The sequence below is a fragment of the Callithrix jacchus genome, chromosome 13, assembly GCF_049354715.1.
Source record: "Callithrix jacchus isolate 240 chromosome 13, calJac240_pri, whole genome shotgun sequence".
Classification (NCBI taxonomy): domain Eukaryota; kingdom Metazoa; phylum Chordata; class Mammalia; order Primates; family Cebidae; genus Callithrix; species Callithrix jacchus.
Genome location: NC_133514.1, coordinates 44,564,628 through 44,581,074, shown reverse-complemented (window position 1 = coordinate 44,581,074; position 16,447 = coordinate 44,564,628). Strand labels below are relative to the sequence as shown.

The 16,447-nt window shown below is 56.8% G+C and overlaps 2 long non-coding RNA genes across 4 annotated transcripts; one reads left to right on the top strand and one right to left on the bottom strand.

Moving 5' to 3' along the window:
* The first annotated feature begins 61 nt into the window (after positions 1 to 61).
* LOC118146817 (uncharacterized) lies at positions 62 to 12,965 on the top strand. 3 transcript variants are annotated; one of them, XR_008475982.2, is made up of 5 exons: positions 62 to 367; positions 11,114 to 11,272; positions 11,646 to 11,855; positions 12,253 to 12,344; positions 12,829 to 12,965. It is a non-coding gene; the product is annotated as an uncharacterized LOC118146817 (long non-coding RNA). The 3 variants fall into 3 exon arrangements; XR_008475980.2 differs by having other exon boundaries at positions 12,006 to 12,344; XR_008475981.2 differs by having other exon boundaries at positions 12,000 to 12,344.
* On the bottom strand, positions 12,680 to 14,643 carry LOC144578983 (uncharacterized). Its single transcript, XR_013525684.1, has 2 exons — positions 14,565 to 14,643; positions 12,680 to 13,066 (listed from the first exon to the last, which is right to left on the bottom strand). It is a non-coding gene; the product is annotated as an uncharacterized LOC144578983 (long non-coding RNA).
* Between the last annotated feature and the right edge of the window lie 1,804 nt (positions 14,644 to 16,447).

Sequence of the window (16,447 nt, the reverse complement as noted above, 5' to 3'; positions counted from 1 at the left end):
GCCGGCTCGCGCGCCTGGCGGCAGCGTGCGGGACGGTGGGGGCGGGGTCACGTTGGGCGGCGTAGAAAACGGCGGGCGCGCGCACGTCCTGACGCAGCCTGGGCCGGCGGCGGCGTCAGGAGCTGGAGGAGCCTATGTAGAGGGGTTTGGAGTCGCCGAGCCTTGCGATCGCTGAGTAGTAGGGAGCTGGCCTTTTCCCTAAAGGCCGGGGGCCTTCGTCGGGGCGCGAGTGCCGGGCTCCGGCGGCGATGCGCGGCCTGCGGCCCGGGACGCCCCAGGGATGATGCGCCGGCGTCAGGAGAGAACATCGCCGCGCCCCGCGGATCCGCGGCGGGTGGAGCCGGTGCTCACCGCCGGCGGTGGAACGGTCCGCGCCCTCCCGGACTACCCGGACTACTCAACGTCACATCCATGCTCTTCCTGCTTGCACAGCTCCTGACGACCCACCCTCCCGACCATGCACTGCCTGCTCTCACAGCCTCTAACGACCCATCCTACCATTTCTGCCCTCCCTGCTCCCACAGCTCCTGACTAAGCACCCTCACATCCATGCACTCCCTGCTCCCACATCCCCTGACTACCCACCCTCTCATCCATGCACTCCCTGCTCCCACACCCCTGACTACCCACCTTCCCATCCATGCACTCCGTGTTCCCACAGCCCCTGACTACCCACCCTCACATCCATGGGCCCCTTTATACCACACCCCCTGACTACCCACCCTCAGAGCAGTATGAGAGCTGCCCATCCATGCATTCCCTGATGCCACAGCTTCTGACTACCCACCTTCACATCCATGCATTCCCTGTGCCTCTCAGCCCGACTACCACCTTCAGAGCAGCATGAGAGCCCTGCATCCATGCGCTCCCTGTGCCCCACGGCCCCTGACTACTCATCCTCCCATGATGAACTTCCTGCTCCACAACTTTTGTCTACCCACCCTCACCTCATGCACTCCCTGTCCCACAGCCCCTGACTGCTTATCCTCTTATTTGTGCAGTCCCTGCTCCCACAGCCCCAGACTACCCACCCTCACATCCATGGACTTTCTGCTTTCACAGCCCCAGACTACCCACTCTCACATCCATGCACTTTCTGCTCCTCCAGCCCCTGACTACTTACCCTCCTCTCCATGCCCTCTACGCTCCCGTAGCGCGACTACCCACCCTCACATTTATGTACTTTCTGCTTCCACAGCCCCTGAATACACACCCTCACATTCATGCACTCCCTGCTCTTACAGCCCCTGACTACCCACCCTCAGAGCAGCATAAGAGCCCTTCATCCATGCTCTCCCTGTGCCCCACATTCCCTGACTAACCACCCTCCCATCCATGCACTCCCTGCTCCCACAGCCCCTGACTACCCACCTTCACATCCATGCAGTTTCTATTCCCACAGCCCCTGACTACCCACCCTCCCATCCATCCACTTGCTGATCCCACAGCCCCCGACTACTCACCCTCACATTTATGCACTCTCTGCTTCCACAGGCCCTTGTTACCCACCCTCCGAGGAGCATGAGAGCTGCTCTTTTATGTACTCCCTGCTCCCACAGCCCCTGATTACCCACCCTCACATCCATGCACTCCCTGCTTTCACAGCCCCTGACTACCCTCCCTCAGAGCAGCATGAGGGCTGCTCATTTATGCACTCACTGCTCCCACAGCCCCTCAATACCCACCCTCCCATCCATGCACTCCCTGTTCCCACAGCCCCTGATTACCCACCCTTTCATCCATGCACTCCCTGCTCTCACAACCCCTGACTACCCACCCTGGCATCCATGCACTCCCTGCTCCCACAGACCCTGACTACCCACCCTCCCATTCATGCACTCCCTGCTCCCACAGCCCCTGACTCCCCACCCTCCCATCCATGCACTCCCTTCTCTCACAGCCCCTGACTACCCACTCTCCCATTTATGCACTCCCTGCTCCCAAATCTCCTGACTTTCCACTCTCCCATTCGTGCAATCCCTGCTCCCACAGCCCCTGAATACCCAGCTTCACTCCCTGCTCCCGCAGCCCCTGACTCCCCACCCTCTCATTCATGCAGTCCCTGCTTTGACAGCCCCTGACTACCCAGCCTCACATCCATGCACCCCGTGCTCCCACAGCTTCTGACTACCCACCCTCACATCCATGCACTTTCTGCTCCCACAGCCCCTGAATAGGCACCCTTGCATCCATGTACTTTCTGCTCTTTCAGCTGCTGACTACTGACCCTCAGAGCAGCATGAGAGCTGTCCATTTATGCACTCCCTGCTCTTACAGCTCCTGAGTCCCCACCCTCTCATCCATGTACTCTGCTCCCTTGGCTTCTTCCTACCCACCCTCCCATCCATGCACTTTGTGCTCCCACAGCCCCTGACTACCCACCCTCAGAGCAGCATAAGAGCTGTCCATCCATGCACTCCCTGCTTACACAGCTCCTGACTACGCACCGTCCCATCCAGACACTCCTGCTCCCACAGTTTCTGACGACCCACCCTCCCATCCATGTACTTTGTGCTACCACAGCCCCTGACTACCGACCCTCACATCCATGCACTTTCTGCTTTCCCATCCCCTGACTACCCACCCTTTCATCTATGCACTGCCTTCTCCCACAGCCCCTTAGTTTCCACCCTCACATCCCTGCACTCCCTGCTCCCAGAGCTTCTGAATACCCACCCTTAGAGCAGCATCAGAACTGCCCATCTATGCACTTCCTACTCCCACAGCCCCTGACCACCCACCCTCACATCCATGCACTCCCTGGTTCCACATCCCCTGAGTACCCACCGTCCCATCCATGCATTCCCAGTGTCTCTCACCCCGTGACTGCCTCCCTCAGATCATCAGAAGTGCCCTCCTTTCATGAGCTTTCTGTGCCCCACAGCCCCTAAGTACGCATCCTCCCATCCATGCAGTTTCCGCTCCCACAGCCCCTGACTACCCACCCTTTCATCTATGCACTCCCTGCTCCCATAACACCTCACTACACACCCTCACACCCATGTACATCCTGCTCCCACTGCCCCTGAGCACCTACCCTCCAATCTATGCATGCCGTGCTTTGACAGCCCGTGACTACCAAACCTCACATCCATGTTCTTCCTCTTCCCACAAGCCCTGACTACCCACCCTCACATCCATGCACTCCCTCCTCGCACAGCTTCTGATCACCCACCACCATGTTTATGCACTCTGTACTCCCACAGCTTCTGACTACCCACCATAGCATCCATGCAGTCCCTGCTCCCACAGCCCCTGACTACCCATTCTCAGAGCAGTATGAGAGTTACCCATCCATGCACTGCGTGCTCCCACAGCCCCGACTACCCACCTTCCCATTCATGCATTCCCTGTGCCTCTAGCCCCTACTACCACCCTCAGAGCAGCATGAGAGCCCTTCATCCATGCGCTCCCTTTGCTTCACATTCCCTGACTAACCACCCTCCCATCCATGCACTCCCTTCTCCCACAGCCCCTGACTACCCACCCTCACATTTACGCAGTTTCTGTTCCCACAGCCCCTGACTCCCCACCCTCACATTTACGCAGTTTCTGTTCCCACAGCCCCTGACTACCCATCCTCAAATACATACACTCCCTGCTTCCACAGCCCCTGACTACCCTCCCTCAGAGCACCATGAGGGCTGCTCATTTATGCATTCCCTGCTCCCACAGCCTCTGACTACCCACTCTCACATCCATGCACTCTCTGTTCCCAAGCCCCTGATTACCCACCCTCACATCCATGCACTCCCTGCTCCCACAGACCCTGACGACCCAGCCTCCCATCCATGCACTTTCTCCTCCCGCAGCCCCTGACTCCCCACCCTCCCATTTATGCACTCCCTGCTCTCACAGCTCCTGACTCCCCAGCCTCACATCCATGCATTCCCTGCTCCCGCAGCCCCTGACTCCCCACCCTCTCATTCATGCACTTTCTGCTCCCACAGCCCCTGAATAGGCACCCTTGCATCCATGTACTGTGCACCGACAGCCCCTGACTACTTATCCTCCCATCCATGCACTTCCTGCTCCCACAGCCCCTGACTACCCACCCACACATCCATACACTCTCTACTCCCAGAGCCCCTGACTACCCACCCTTCCATCTATGCACTCCATTCTCCCACAGCCCCTGAATACCCACCCTCCCATCTATGCACTCCCTTCTCCCACATCCCCTGACTACCCACCCTCACATCCATACACTTCCTCCTCCCACACACCTGACTGCCCACCCTCTGAGCAGGATGAGAGCTGCCTGTCCATGCATTCCCCTATTCCACAGCCCCTGACTACCCTTTCTCAGAGCACCATGAGGGCTGCTCATTTATGCACTCCCTGCTCCCACAGCCTCTGACTACCCATGCTCACATCCATGTACTCTCTGTTCCCACAGCCCCTGATTACCCACCCTCACATCCATGCACTCCCTGCTCCCACAGACCATGACTACCCATTCTCCCATCCATGCACTCCCTGTTCCCGCTGCCCCTGACTCCTCACCCTCCCATCCATGCACTCCCTGCTCTCACAGCTCCTGACTACCCAGCCTCCCATCCATGCACTTTCTGCTCCCGCAGCCCCTGACCCCTAACCCTTTTATCCATGCACTCCCTGCTCTCACAGCTCCTGACTACCCAGCCTCACATCCATGCACTCCCTGCTCCCGCAGCCCCGACTCCCCACCCTCTCATCCATGCAGTCCCTGCTTTGACAGCCCCTGACTACCCAACCTCACATCCATGCACCCCCTGCTCCCACAGCTTCTGACTGCCCACCCTTATATCCATGCACTTTCTGCTCCCACAGCCCCCGAATAGGCACCCTTGCATCCTGCTCTTTCAGTTGCGGACTACCCACCCTCAGAGCAGCATGAGAACTGTCCATCCATGCACTCATTGCCCCCACAGCCCTTGAGTCCCCACCCTCTCATCCATGTACTGTACTTTCACAGCCCGTGACTACCCACCGTCACATCTATGCACTTCCTGCTCTTCCAGCCCCTGAGTACCCACCCACGCATCCATACACTTTCTGCTCCCACAGCCCCTGACTACCCACTCTCCCATCTATGCACTCCATTCTCCCATAGCCCCTGACTACCCACCCTCCCATCTATGCACTTTCTTCTCCCACATCTCCTGACTACCCACCCTCACATCCATGCACTTCCTCCTCTCACACCCCTGACTGCCCACACTCTGAGCAGGATGAGAGCTGCCCATCCATGCATTCCCTGCTTCCACAGCCCCTGACTACCCTCCCTCATATCCATGCACTCCCTTCTCTCACAGGCCCTGACTACCCACATTCAGAGCAGCATGAGAGCTGCACATTTATGCATTCCTGCTTTCACAGCCCATGACTACCCATCCTCACATCCATGCACTCCCTGCTCCCACAGCTCCTGCCTACCCACCCTCAGAGCAGCATGAAAGCTGCTCATCCATGCATTCCCTGCTCTCACAGCCCATGACTACCCACCCTCACAACCATGCACTCCCTGCTTTCACAGCCCCTGAGTAACTACCCTCCCATTCATGTACTTTCTGGTCCCACAGCTTCTAATTACGCACCGTCACATCCATGCACTCCCTGCTTCTGCAGCCCCTGACTACCCATTCTCCCATCCATGTTGTTTCTGCTCTCACAACCGCAGACTACCTACCCTTTCATCCATGCACTCTCTGCTGCCACAGCCCCTGACTACCCACCCTGAGAGCAGCATGAAAGCTGCCCATCCATGCACTCCCTGCGTCTACATTTCCTGACTACCCCACCCTCTCATCCATGCACTCACGCCTCCCTCAGGCCCTGACTATCCACCCTCACATTCATGCACTCCCTGCTCCTACAGCCCCAGACTACCCACCCTCCCATCCATGCACTCTGTGTTCCCACAGCCCCTGACGATTCACCCTCACATCCATGCCCTCCCGTATCCCACAGCCCCTGACTACCCACTTCAGAGCACCATCAGGGCTGCGCATCCATGCAGTCTCTGCTCTTACAGCCCACGACTACCCACCCTCCCATCCATGCACTCTGTGTTCCCACAGCCCCTGACGATTCACCCTCACATCCATGCCCTCCCGTATCCCACAGCCCCTGACTACCCACTTCAGAGCACCATCAGGGCTGCGCATCCATGCAGTCTCTGCTCTTACAGCCCACGACTACCCACCCTCCCATCCATGCACTTTGTGCTCCCACATCCCCTGACTACCGACCCTCCCATTTATGCACTCCCTGCTCCCACTGCCCCTGACTACCTACCCTCACATCCATGCACTCCCTGCTCCCACAGCTTCTGAATACACACCCTTCGAGAAGCATGAGAGCTGCCCTTTTATGCAATTCCTGCTCCTGCAGCCCCTGAGTACCCACCCTCATATCTATGCACTCCCTGCTTCCACAGCTCCTGACTACCCTCCCTCAGAGAAGCATGAGAGCTGTCCATCCATGCACTCCATGCTCCCACAGCCCCTGACTACCCACCTTCCCATCTATGCATTCCCTGTGCCTCTCAGCCCCTACCACCCTAAGAGTAGCATGAGAGCCCTTCATCCATGAATTCCCTGTACCCCACATCCCCTGAGTACCCACCCTCCCATCCATGCATTCCCTGCTCCCACAGGCCCTGACTACCCACCCTCCCATCCATGCATTCCCTATTCCCACAGTGTCTGACTACCCACCCTCACATCCATGCACTCTCTTCTCCTAGAGCCCCTGACTACCCACCCTCAGAGCAGCATGAGAGCTGCTCTTTTATGCACTTCCTGGTCCCACAGCCCCTGACTACCCACCCTCCCATCTATGCACTCTCTGCTCCCACAGTCCCTGACTACCCACCCTCACAACCTTGCACTCGCTTCTCCCACAGCCCATGACTACCCACCCTCAGAGCAGAGTGAGAGCTGCTCTTTTATGCACTCCCTGCTCCCACAGTCCCTGACTAACCACCCTCCCATCCATGCATTCCCTGTGCCTCCCAGCCCCTGACTCCCACCCTGAGAGCAGCATAAGAGCCCTCCATATATATGCTCCCTGTGCCCCACAGCTCCTTACTACCCATCATCCCATCCATGCCCTTCCAGCTTTCACAACCCCTGACTACCCACACTCCCATCCATGCACTGCTTGCTCCCACAGGCTGTGACTACCCAACCTCCCATCCATGCTCTTCCTTATTCCTTAGCCCCTGACTACCCACCCTCCCCGACCATGCACTACCTGTTCCCACATCCCCCGACTACCCATTCTCCCATCCATGCACTCCCTGCTCACACAACCCCTGAATACCCACTCTCACATCCATGCACTTCCTGCTTTCACAACCCTTGACTAACTACCCTCCCATTTATGTACTTCCTGGTCCCACAGCCCCTGACTACCCACCCTCACATCCATGCACTTTCTCCTCCCACAGCCCCTGACTACCCACCTTCCCATGCATGCACTCCCTACTCGCATAGCCCCTGACTACCCGCCCTCACATCCATGCACTCGCTGCTCCCACAGCCCTTGACTCCCCATTCTCTCATCCATGCACTTTCCCACAGCCGCTGACTACCCACCCTGACATCCATGCACTCCCTGTTTTCACAGCCCGTGACTACCCAACCTCCCATCCATGCACTCCCTGCTCCCACAGCCCCTGACTACCCACTGTCAGATCAATGCACTCTCTGCTCCCACAATGTCTGACTACCCACCATCCCATACATGCACTCTCTGCTTTCATAGCCCCTGACTACTCACCCTCCCATCCATGCACTCTGTGCTCCCACATTCCCTGACTACCTACCCTCTTATCCATGCACTTTCTGCTCCTCCAGCCCCTGACTGCTCCTCCAGCCCCTCCTCTCCATGCCCTCTACGGTCCCATAACCCGACTACCCACCGTCACATTTATGCACTCTCTGCTCCCACCGCTTCTGAATACACACCCTCACATTCATGCACTCCCTGCTCTTACAGCCCCTGACTACCCACCCTCAGAGCAGCATGAGAGCTCTTCATCCATGCACTCCCTGCTCCCACAGCCCCTGACTACCCACCCTCCCATCCATGCACTCCCTGCTCCCACAGCCCCTACCAACCTTCACATCCATACACTCCCTGCTCCCACAGCCCCTGACTACCCACCCTCCGAGCAGCATGAGAGCTGCTCTTTTATGTACTCCTGCTCCCACAGCCCCTGACTACCCACCTTCTCATCTAAGCATTCCCTATGCCTCACAGCCCCTGACTAACAGCATTAGAGCAGCACGAGAGCCCGTTATCAATGAGCTTTCTGTGCCCCACAGCCCCTGACTACCCATCTTCCCATCCATGCACTTTTTGCTCCTGCAGCCCCTGACTACCCACCGTCCCATTCATGCACTCCCTGCTCCCATAGCACCTCACTACCCACCCTCACACCCATCCACTCCCTGCTGCCACAGCCCCTGAGTTTCTGCCCTCGAATCTATGCACTCTGTGATCCCATAGCTTCTGACCGCCCACCCTCATATTCATGGACTCCCTGCTCCCATAGCCCCTGAGTACCTACCCTCCAATACATACACTGTGTGCTCCCACAGCCCCTGACTACCCAACCTCACATCCATGCTCTTCCTGCTTTCACAGCTCCTGACTACCCACCCACCCGTCCATGCACAGTACCTAACTACCCACCCTACCATGTCTGCACACCCTCCTCCCACATTCCCTGACTCCCCAGCCTCCCATCCATGCACTCCCTGCTTTCACAGCCCCTAACTACTCACCCTCACATCCATGCACTCCCTTTTCCCACAGCCCCTGACTATGCAGCCTCACATCTCTGCACTTACTGCTCCCACAGCTTCTGACCACCCACCCTTACATCCATGCACTTTCTGCTCCCACAGCCCCTGAATAGGCACCCTTGCATCCATGCACTCCCTGCTCTTTCAGCCGCTGACTACCGACCCTCAGAGCAGCATGAGAGCTGTTCATTCATGCACTCCCTGTTCCCACAGACCCTGACTACCCACCCTCTCATCTATGCACTGCCTTCTCCGACAGCCCCTGACTACCCACCATAACATCCAAGCATTTCCTGCTCCCACAGCTCCTGACTACCCACCCTCAGAGCAGCATGAGAGCTGCCCATCCATGCACTCTCTGTTCCCACAGTCCATGACTACTGTATCTCCCATCCATGCACTTCCTGTTCCCACAGCCCGAGTACCCACCCTCACATCCATGCACTACCTGCTCCCACATCCCCTGACTACCCAACCTCCCATCCATGCACTCCCTGCTCCTACCCAACCCCTGACTACCCCCGCTCCCATACATGCACTTTTTTTTCCCACAGCCCCCCGACGACCCACCCTCCCATCCATGCGCTGTCTTATCCCACAGCCCCTGACTACCTATTCTCAGAACAGCATCAGGGCTGCCTATCCATGCAATCTTTTCTCTTGCAGCCCAGGACTACCCACCCTCCCATCCATGCACTTTCTGCTCCCACAGCACCTCACTACCCCGCTTCACATACATGCGCTTTCTGCTCCCACAGCCCCTGACTACCCGACCTCCCATCCATGCACTCCCTGCTCCCATGGCGCCTGAATACCCACCCTCACATCCATGCACTTTCTGCTCCCACAGCCCCTGACTACCCACCCTCACATCCATACACTCTCTTCTCTCACAGCCCCTGACTAACCACGGTCATATCTATACACTCCCTGCTCCCACAGCTTCTGACTACCCACCCTCAGAGCAGCATGACACCTGCCCATTCGTGCACTCCCTGCTCCCGCAGCCCATGACAACCCAGCCTCACATCCATGCACTCCCTGCTCCCATAGCTCCTGATTACCCACCTTCACATTCATTCACTCCCTGGTCCCACATCCCCTGACTACCCACCTTCCCATCCATGCATTTCCTGTGCCTCACAGCCCCTGACTACCACCCTGAGAGCAGCATGAGAGCCCTGCATCCATGAGCTTTCTGTGTCGCACAGCCCCTGACTACCCATCCTTCCATCCATGCACTTCCTGCTCCCACACCCCTGACTACCCACCCTCAGAATAGCATGAGAGCTACCCATCATTGCACTCCCTACTCCTACAGGCCCTGAATACCCGCCTTCAGAGCAGCATGAGAGCATTCCCTGCTTTCGCATCCCATGTCTACCCATCCTCACATCCATGCACTCCCTACTCCCACAGCCCCTGACTACCCACCCTCAGAGCAGCATGAGAGCTGTTCATCCATCCAGTTCCTCCTCACACTGTTCCTGACTACACACCTTCTCATCCATGCATTCCCTGTGCCTCACACCTCCTGACTAGCACCTTCAGAGCAGCATGAGAACCCTCCATCCATATGCTCCCTGTGCCCCAGAACTGAATACCCATCGTCCCATTCAAGTAGTCTCTGCTCTCACATCCCGACTACCCCCCACATCCATGCACTCCCTGCCCCGACAGCCCCTGACTACCCACCCTCACATCCATGTACTCCCTGCTGCCACAGCCCCTGCTACCCCCCTGCCATCCATGCACTTTCTGCTCCCACCATTCCTGAATTCCCACTGTCCCATCTATGCACTCCCTCCTCCCACAACCCGTGACTCCCCACCCTCCCATCCATGCCCTCCCTCCTCCCACATCCCCTGACTGCCCACCCTCACATCCATGCACTCCCTTCTCCCACATCCCCTGACTACCCACTGTCCCTTCCAGGCACTCCCTGCTCTTATAACCCCTGACTGCCCACCCTCATACCCATGCACTTCCTGGCTCCACAGCCCCTGACTCCCCACTGTTCCATCCATCCACTCCTTGCTCTTATAGCCCCTGACTACCCACCCTCAAACCCATGGACTCCCTTCTTGTATAGCCCCTGACTACCCACCTCCTAATTATGCAGTCCTTGCTTCCAGAGACCCTGACTACTCATTGTCCCATCCATTCACTTCTTACTTCCACAGCCCCGGACTACCCACCCTTCGATTCATGCACTCCATGCTCCACCTCATGTGGCCTAAATTTCCTATATATATATATTAATTATAATTTTTTTCTTTTTCTTTCTGAGACGGAGTTTCACTCTTGTTACCCAGGCTGGAGTGCAATGGCCCAATCTCGGCTCACCGCAACCTCCGCCTCCTGGGTTCAGGCAATTCTCCTGCCTCAGCCTCCTGAGTAGCTGGGACTACAGGGTTGATACTGATTTTCATATGACAACGTTCGGCAAAGGCCTCCCTGCATTTGAAGAGCAGGTTTTCATTTATATGTATTTTTGGGAGAAAAAGTAATAAAAGTTGTAAATATAAACACACAGACACACACACACACACACACACACACACACACACTATGAAATGTACCTCAAGGCCTCTCCTGAGGCACTCAGCCATTGACTGTGATAAGGCTGTGCAGCTGAGGTGCATGAATTTCATGTGTATGCAACACGAGAGATATTCCCAGGAAGTTAAGCTTCATACTAGGAAATGTCTGTGTAGGTGTATTTGTTTGTTGTAAATGCTTAAGGAGTGATCAGAGACTATGGTGGGGAGGGGAAGCTGTTCTTCCAAAGAGAAATTCGCTCACATTTTCTAATCAATTCTTCCTCCTTCCTTCACTTCCCTGTAGTGGAAATGTGGGGGAGACCAAAGCTGCGATTCCAGTCCACACCAGAGCCCAGAAAGATTCCCAGGACCCGGGAGATGCTTCCTGAGCATCAGGAGCCTGTGGAACGCAGGAAGGATGGTCCTACATGAACCAGGAGGAACGACAATTGTCTGTAGTAAAAGATGAATGACAAAGGCAGGAAGGCACAAGAAGGCTCCCAGGTCGGCCCAGGTGAGATGAGAGGGTCAGTTCTTATGAAGCATGTGTGGTGTCCCACAGAAGCCCCCAGGGGTCTGTTGTGGGCGCCACTGTGTCTGAAGTGTGTGTGGTGGTGGGGGTGTCAATGTAGGGCCTTGAAGCTCATTTTTCTCGAAGGAGCAGGAGCATGAGGCTGGCTCTGGGAAGCCTCGTCCTCGTTGAAGCAGGCAGGTGGATGGGCGATTGGATGAACGACAGTTGAGAGCTGAGCCCACAGAGTGGAGGAGGAAAGAGAGGCGCATGGATGGAGACGCAGACACAGTCCACCAGAGCCTGGGAACCCCCACACCTATGCGCTCCTCTTGTTTATCCGGAAAGGAGAGCATCAGGTTTGAGGAGGAATGGAACCTGAAACAAACCTCTTCCCTAGATGTGGAATTAATGAGACCCATTGCCTCTGCTCTCCGGTCCCTGTTCGTCACACAGAGTGCACCTACTGAGCTGGCAGTGGCCTGATGGCAGGTGATTCCTTGTGTGCCCAAGCCCAATCACATAGTCAAGGCGAGACCCACTTCTCAGGCTTAGGGTCCCTGCAAATGAAGCATGAGGACCCCCATGCTTCTCAATGATCCTAGCAGGCATCCCTGGGGTCTCCACTCTTGACAAGTTAACCCAGTTGACCACATTAGAGAGTGTCAGGGACTGTCATGCCTCCCCAGTGACAATATCATAAAGGAAGAGACCGTAGACGGAAGATATGCTCTTGAAGCGCACATTCATGAGAACAGACCCAAATAAACTCAGATGGTCTCACTCCCATTGAGGCTATATAGAATGCATGACAAAGATACACATGATTTTCAAGGCCACTTTTCAAGTATTACGTACATTTATCACATAGTGATTAAACAGTGCAGTCTCTAATCCTGAGTTTCTGCTGCCCAAAAGATGTCTAAAAGTATAATGACAACTCTTCCTCCAGGGCTCAAAGCATCTTTCCTATCAGGTACAGGCCAGACATCAGGCCCCAGGGGTCTGGAGCGGGCAGGAGGTGAAGGACAGGACATGGTGTGAAGCAAACAGACATGAGTGAGATCAGAAGAGGCTGCTGAACGCTGGACTGGAGCCAAGCATGGGGTGCCCAGACCCGCTCTCCACTCACAGGAGCTGGACCTCGGATCGTCTCAAGCCACTCCTGGCTTATGGTGGGTGCGCACATGTTCCAAAACCCAGGACGGTAAAGACTGTATTTGGGGCAGAGTAAGAAGAACTGGATCAGGGCAACATACAAAAGCTCTAAAGACAATAAGTAAAGGCTTCATTCTTGTTTTGAACATAATTTGTCAAAGTGTTTGTGTTTCTGTGGTTAAAATTATGGTCCTAATTAAAACAAAAAAAGTCATTTGTCATTTGTATTTTCATTACACTTTTTAGTTTTGTGAATTTCAAAGCTCTATCCCGGGTTGATGAAAGTAGAAAACGTGTAGGGTGTGGGGAAATGACAAGAACAGAGGAGATTCTGAAATAATCCTTAGGAAACCACCTGAATTCCTGGGAGAATTTCAGACTTTCCAAGGCTATGAAACTGGTGGGCTCAGGCCTAGATCTCTAAGGGGACAAGGAGAACAAAGTGACACCTGTGTCCCAGGGGACAGAAGAGAAAATGGAGCCAGGCCTGTCTCTGACAGGGTGAGCTGCTGGAGTAGGATCTGGTAGACCCAGTGGGGTGGAGGGACCCGGGGCTGGAGCTGAGGGAGGGACTGTGCTTCAGCCTCCTCCTCCCACTGCCCCTCCCCTGCACCCAGCAGCCCTTAGTGAGGAGGAGGCCCCAGCTATGTGATGCAGGCCTGGGCCCCAGTCCCTAGTCCCAAAGGGGATGCCCAAGGCTGTTGCTTGGTGAGACATTGCACTTCAGATGAAAAAAATGCTCTTTCATCTGAAGAGCCCTAGTGCCACGTGGCTGAGCCCCAGCTCCACTCTCCGGGTGATGGATCGTATCCTCACTGGGGTGTGGGCCTATTACTCCCCCACCTCCCCAGTGACCCACCCCCACCCCTACCCTACAGAGAAAGATTCTCTGGTTTTCCCCCACTGGTTTCCACTTTTCCTAAGCAATGAGAGACGCTCCTGGGATGGAAATGTCATGATCCCTCAGGGCAGGGCAGGTGGGGTGAGAGCGCACAGAGGATTCCATGCCCAGCTCCCAAACCACCTGTGGGGTGGGCAGGAGGCTTCAGGGCACAAAGCAACACCGGGCTTAGTGGTGAGGACAGGCCCAGGAGAGGGCCAGGGCTCTATGGGAGATAGGCCCCGGCCGTGGCTCATCAGCCCTTCCCGGGGCAGGTGCTGGCGCCCAGTTTCCTCTGTGTGGGGTGATCTGGAGCTGTGTGGAGACCCTGCCTGCCAGGAAGGGAAGTGGTAAGGGGCGGCAGCCAGTCAAGCCAGGGCACACATCCTCTCCTGAAATCTGCTTGGACAGGCCAGGACCACAATGGAGAAAGCGGGCCTGGCTCCAGGCTGCAGAGAGGCGCTGAGGCCCTAGGGGAGCCTGGCAGGATCTGGCTAATCCTGAGCTCTGCTTCCAGCAGGGTCTTGCCCTGTAACCCAGGGGACAAGGCCAGCCAAGACATGGTCACTGGGTGCCAGCCAGCGCCTGGGCCAGGCACCAGGTGGGAAGGGCTCTGGCAGATCAGCCACGCATGCCCCACAGGCCCACGGTGGGGCCCATCCAGGGCCACATACCTGCCCCCAGGAGCAGGACATCCGTGGGGCTAGAGTCCAGCTAGACGGGTGGTGAGCCTCGCCCTGTGCCCTTTGATTCAACTTGTAGGTGCTCTTGCTGGGCTCCTGTGCACTGCCCCACACCCTGCTCTGTCACCAGCCCCACTGTGATGTCATAAGAGCCCAGCTGCCCAGTTGGCCCAGCCGTCCAGCTGGCCACAAACTAGTGGGTGTATACACTCAGTTGTAGTAGACTCACGCATATACTGTCCCTTACTGACATTTTACCTTTCATCTGGGAATTTCCCACAATATGGGAAAACGCTTTTTTTTACCGGTTCCACCGCAGGCCCTGGCAGCAGTGGCAACCCCAATGGTCTCCTCTTGTTCCTTTGAACTTTTAGGCTGGCCGGGTTCACCCTGCAGCTCCTGCGTGTGTGCCTCAACAGGGAACCCGATACCCTGCTCGATTTTTGAGTCATCACGGAGGTCTTCAGTCCCGTTTTGCATCCGGAAGGAATTTCACCCCAACCTCGAGCGCCCTACGGCGGGCCCTGCCCCTCTGGTGTGGAGGCCACCCTCAAGGAAGAAAGTCCTGCTGTCTGCAAGGCACTTGGCCCACAGAAGCCCCATGAGGCTGCCTTCTCTACAAGTGCCGGCTCCGATAGAGGTGACAGAAGAAGAGCCGGGAGAACCAATGGAGGCAACAGCAGAAGAGCCGGAAGAACCAATGGAAGAACCAATGGACGATGAGGTAGAGACCCAGGGGCAGGAGGAGGAGAAAGGGGGCCCCGTAGCAATGAACCAACAGCATCTACCTCGAGGCCCCTGGAGACTCAGGGAAACCTCGCTTCCCTCGACTGCAGTCCCAGGGCCTTAAAGGGAAGTGTCCAATCCAAGGCCCATGGAGTGCCCAGTGCATACAGCCCTGCAGGAGGCGTCCTTCCCTTTGGGAAGCCTGACCCAGCTCCAGCAGTGCTCCCTGGCCCAGTTCCCGGCTGCTCCCATTGGCCAGAGAAGGCGGCATCTCAGGTGCTGGAGAAAGAGCAGCTACCCAGCTCCTCAGGCTTGCAGATCCCGGGGAAGGAGACCCAGTGCAAGGATCCTGCAGCTCCAGTAGTAGGCAGCTCCCCTCCACCGAGAGCTGCCAGCCAAGCAAAATGGCCAGGGCAACCCCAGCAGCTGCCACTGGTCCCTGCTAAGCAATGGAGGTGGGGCAGAGACGAGGGGCCCTCACCCGCTAAACGTCCCCGCCTATCCTTGGAAGGATTCACAAACATGGGGGCGATAGGTAGCAATGCATGGATGAGGAGACTGAAAAAGCGACGTGGGAGGAAAAAGAACTTTTGGTAAACGGCAGTGCCAGCCGGCCCATCTTCCCACCTCCTCACCTCACCCACCTCCCTGCCCCAGGCCACCTACATGTCACAGGTCCCAGCTCCTCCTCCTACCTTTGACTTGGCCCACACGGCTGCTGGGCCCCTCATCCTGCCCGTCCCCACCAGCTTCCCCAACTCCTCTGGCCTCCACGCTGTCACCAGGCCCGACGACATCCTCAGAGCCTTTTGGATCACACTCAACCCTGAGTGCCGCCAGGCCACCGGAGCCCTTGCCTCCCCTAAAATGCCGTGCACCCCGGACACATGCGCTTGTTCTTCCTTCACCACAGCCCCATGGGCTCGCGGCCTCCTCTCCACCCCCACGTGCCTCCAGCCTGGTTGGAATTCCATGTGGCTCCACAACACGCCCCGGCCCCCACAGCTCTCCTCCACACCAGCAGGGGCCGCCGGCTCCAACCACGGTGATCTCTGGCCTTGGGTGCTCCGGCAAGCCCACCGGGGACCTCTCCTGGTAAAAGGAGGCTGCCACCACGTGGGGCCTCTCCACTTGCTCACATGGCAAAT